Here is a 5,041-nt window from a genome sequence, read left to right as displayed (position 1 = left end):
GCATAAATTTCTGCCGGCGGGGGTCCTGGCTGCAAAAACTTGTAAGCCCCGACAACCCAACAAAGCTGCTCCAACGTTTCCCATGTACCTGTCCCATCCGTGAGAGCCGGGCAGGAGAAGGGGGGAAAAGGTTCTTGAAAAACTTTTCATTTTTCTTACATATTGGAGAGTTACCGTGGGGCGGTAGTTCTGACTGTGCGTGAATCCTTCCGGCTGAACCCACGGGGCACGGCGCACCCACGGGAGGGGAAAGCGTGCCCAAGATGAGAGCAGCTACAGTGCTCTCCTGCTGAGCTCCTCTTTCTGAAGATCTGTATTTCTTTTTCCAGCTGAGGAGCTTTATTATTATGGGATGAACATGAGATTTTTATGAGTGACTTTACAAATTAGTTTCTCAAATTGTTTGCAGCAGCACAAGAAATGTTGCAGTCATTAAAGTTCATAGAAAGTATTGAATGCTCCAGCGCTGCAAAGCTTTCCCTTGTGCAGCAGAGACCAAGGGAAGTCTCCCCTGACGTGTTCAGCCGTCTGACCCTGAAACGCTGCTCCTCACCTCTCCACCGTAGCTGTACGGCCACTCATCCTGCCCTTCTGCACATCGGTGGGACGAGCCGGGAGCTGAACCAGCATAAACCCAGCTACAAACATGATTTTAAAAACAAATAACTAATTATTTCCATTCACCGCATTTAATTTGGGCTCATGCAGAAACACTGTTCATCCAATAGTCCAAAGTATGTCACGTATTAGGAGCTAAAGAGTCCAACCCAATGAATGAGTCATCACCCAGTGGATGAAATCCCATATCTTCATGGCTGCTCATAAATAAGACAAGCTCAACTTTATAGTAAGTCATAAGTAAACAATGAACTATATGAAAATCAGAATCAGCTGTGTTATAACTGCACGGGCACAATGCCCACACAGAAATGAAAAGCGAATGTGATACCATCACCGCTTGGCTTTGGAGGCTGAATTTGGGGCTGAAACTCTTAACAGGGGTTTTGATGCGTGCGGCAGGGCGGTCGGACATCCAGACCTTTGAGGCCACTGCAGATGCCTGCTTGCAATAAACAACACATTATCCCGGCCATTACCACTTCTGAACACAGCCTCACATGCCGACGGGCAGATTTGCTGAAACTATCGTCTGCTGTCCTCTCACTACAGCCCAACATCTCCAGGCGGTGCTCCCGCGCTCTCGCAGCCCGCTCCTGCATCGGCGTGCTCTCCTAGGCGGAAAAGAAGGGGCAGCAAAAAGCCGCTCCTTCACCCTGCGACAAGCACCAGTGCATCCCATGCATCCCCCATAACCACTACCCTGAGCACTGGGCTGGATTCACAGATCTGGTTGGGGTTTTGGGGTTTTTTTTTGCAGGAGGAGGAGGGTGGTGGTTAGTTAAATACAATTTGAATCAGCGTTATGAGAGATGTCAGGAAATAGCAGAAAGTATTGATCAACCTCCGCCTCGCTATAAAATTAACAGCAAATAAAACTCAGTATTGAAATAACTGGAAGCCTGACCGCACTGCAGACGGCACAGCCGAAGGGCCAGGGGAGAGAAGACGCGTTCTAGGCACGGGGAAAGCCTCCAGTGAAGGGAGCACGAGCAGCGGGGGCAGCTGAAGCCACCTCCAAGTTCAAGCTCCATCATCCCCCAGGGAGGGTCTCCCTGGCCACAAGCAGCTCCTGGGGCTGTGAGCTTTGCAGGGGCATTTACGCAAAAAAAAAAGCATCTGCTGCTGCTGAGGAAGAGAAGCATTTTGGTATCTTGTTGAAGCCTTTGGGAAATGAATGTTTTCTCCCGCCTCTTCTCATATCCTATTTACATCCAGGTTAATGGTGCAGGCAGGATGCTCATCCTCAGAGCATCACAGGAAGCAGATCCTTGGATTTTGGGGAAAACCAGGATGTGCTTGGGCAGTGCTGGAGGGGAAGCGGCAGGTGGACAAGGCTGACCACCTCAGGAGATTTTCAGTTTTCATTAGCATGACCCCGCACAGGAAACCATTAATGGGAGAGGCATCCAGAGCTGCCATTGCCTGAAGAAAACGCTCTGGGGATAGGTGCCGGAGAGAGGAGCAGCCTTTGAAGTCTTCCAGGTCCATGTGGGCTTGGTGGTGCACTCTGAGGTGGAGATGTCCTGCTGCTCCCTCGCCCTAACTGTCTCCTCTTCAGTACAACGGAGCAGCTCAGGAGGAAGGGGAGAGACCAAAGCAGCTTTTTCTTGAGAGAGCAAAGCCCCAGCGTCTGCCAAAATACACAAGGACACAGCCTGCCGTCCGACTGTCCCTGCAGAGCAGGGGCTGGGGCAGATGGGGATATCCTTTCTACAGTGATGTGTCTAGACACGGCAGGGGGGAGACCTTTAAGATGTGTCAGAAGAATGAAAGCCCAGAAGAGGCTCAAGCCTGGTCACCATCACTCGGTCCACCCCAAGGGATGGGGCCCATCTCCCTCCCCCTCTGCAGCATTCCCACCACCTCGGAACACATTGCTCTAAAATGCTGGGAATGGTGGGGTCCTCTCAGGACTCCGTAGATGATTGCCAAGTCCTCTCAGGAGACCTCCAAAGAGGTTCTCTGGCTCCCTGGCTTCCCAACAGTCCCCAACCCAAGCGGCTCCGGCCATCACAGCAGGCTGGGCAGCACCACCACCCCAGTGCAGGCTCTGCTGTCCCCCCCCAGCACACTCCAACTGGGGACGGCGGTTTATTTTGTCAACCCTGTTGTAGTTGCAGTAGAGCAAAGCACAGATGTAATCCAACCAGCGATGCGACCACACAAGCCCAAGTCTCTACTTTCTGTGCAAGCAGACGTCCTCCATATACATTCTCTTTTTAACATCGGAAAATTATTGTACCTTGTTAATGAGGTTCTGTAAATGGATGAATAATTTCCACAAAGGAAAGAATGTAAAACTTGCATCGGCGCAACGTTACTTCTAATCAAGTGATCTTCATAATTCTCCAGAACAAACGGAACTTCATATTTTCCATATGTAACCATCTTTGTCACCCAAAGCACTTTGCATTCAATAAAAATACCAGCTTTCATTGGAGAAATAAACCCTTCTGGTGCAGAGTTTTCCTGGCATTGCACATCTCTGGTTCCCTCACTCAACATGTTTAGAATTAAAACACAAAACCTTAACTCACCCTCTAATGATCTGTTTGTTTCTAGATTCATATTCCCACAATATGTTTGCTGACAGCAGTTGGGCTCTTTGTCAAAAGACAATATTTTTTTTCCCAGCAATGTATATTTGCTTCGTTCTGGTGTGTTATAGGGGAAGGGTGCAGGCTGTACGAGCTGTCACCAATACAGTGACTGTAAGACCAAGTGTAATTTATTTACTACAAACTAAATGTTTATACTAAGTGTTCTTTATTCTGAACATTATCGCTTCAACATTCAGCTTTTTATGAAGAGAGCTGTGAGAAAGGTTGAGCCCTATTTTGACAGGATTTTTAAATTTAGCATCGCTATGAGTCGGAGCAAAAAAACCCAATGCATATGCTTCTCAGGAGAAGGATGGTTAAAAGCTGCTCCCTTCAGTTTCAGGCATTTCAAAACCATTCTTTTCAGCTTTGTATTACATGTTAGAACAGAATAAAAGAATTTTCAGTTCTTGAAAATTCATTGTTTCAAAATCAACCCAAAATCTTACACCCCAAATAACGTTGGATGCAGTATTTTGACATTCTTGCAGCTTATTTCTTTCTTCCACCCTTAAAATAATCCCTTGAAATTCATATTGATTTCACAAAGCACTTTGATCTCAACAGGAACGAAACACGCTGCAATGAAATCTGGTCCCACCAGTATGTCTTTTGCCACCTGTCCCTTGAGGGATGGGGCCAGGAAGGTGTCCCTGCCTTGGTGTCCACACACAGCCACACTCGGGGCAGCAGCAACAACAGGGGATTATTTAATAAACTGGTGACACCCAAACACAAAGCAAACCTAAGTCAGTAATATCTGGAGAGCCCTGGATGTGGTCTCTTTTAAAAGTACAATTCATCTCATATTTTTCTGGGTCGAGTGCAAGTTTCTCAGTCAGCAGAATATTGGACATTGTTAGTGGCATGGATAACCTCGTCTCCTACAAACGTACTGGAGAACTGCACCCAGGTGTGGTGGCCACCACCCAGAAATGGCAATGAGAAACGGGAGAGCAGCGAGGAAGATGGCTATGGCACGGGAAACCCACCTTGTAGTGAAGGGCTTCAGGAGCCCGATCTGCTGATGAGAAGGTCGAGACCAGACGTGGTCAGGGTCTGCAGCACCTGCACAGGGAAGAGCAGCATCAGAGGCCATGTCCTCCCTCCCTGGAGGGAAAAGTACTCACTGGCAGAAAGCTGCAGCTAAACAGAGCCCAGGGAAATATATTTTCAAGCAGGAGCAACTTGACCGTGTGAACAACTAACTGTACCCTTATCCACCTACTGCGGTAGATCCTCCACCACTGCATCTGGAAAAACGTTGCTCTAAAACACATGTAATTTAAACAGGAACTACCGAAAGGGGTTGTCCCACCTGTTATATTGTACCTCAGTGCTGAGGTCACAGTCCCTGTTTCCTTGCAGGTAATTTGTCCTACAAACAGGGATTCCAAGTTTTACCCCTAGAAAGAATTAATATCTCACTATCCCACATTTTTACAGCAATTGGAATTATTCTTATTGGCTTATTACAAAATATTTTAGATGCAACAAATAAAAAAACCCTCCAGGTTTATCTGAAGAAAGGAAATCCTTCCTGCGGCCTCCCCTTTGCTCCCTGCTGAGATGATGACTCAGAAGACTGCAAAGTCCGGCGGCAGCGTGCCAGGGTGTTTCTCCGGGGTGTGAAGCTGTCCCTCCTGTAGCACAGACAACAGCTTTATGGCACAGGCATTGTTCTGCTTTACCAGTGCCCTGTTTTCACCAGGTATTTAATGAATAGGCTTTCAACAACAAAAATACAGGCTGAGATCAGGAAGGCATCTGACCTTTGTGCTTGTGATTCCGTCTTCACATAGTTGGACTTATTTTCCTCA

This window comes from Charadrius vociferus, unplaced genomic scaffold, assembly GCF_000708025.1.
Source record: "Charadrius vociferus isolate BGI_N301 unplaced genomic scaffold, ASM70802v2 scaffold512, whole genome shotgun sequence".
Lineage (NCBI taxonomy): Eukaryota > Metazoa > Chordata > Aves > Charadriiformes > Charadriidae > Charadrius > Charadrius vociferus.
This window is presented reverse-complemented; position numbering follows the sequence as displayed.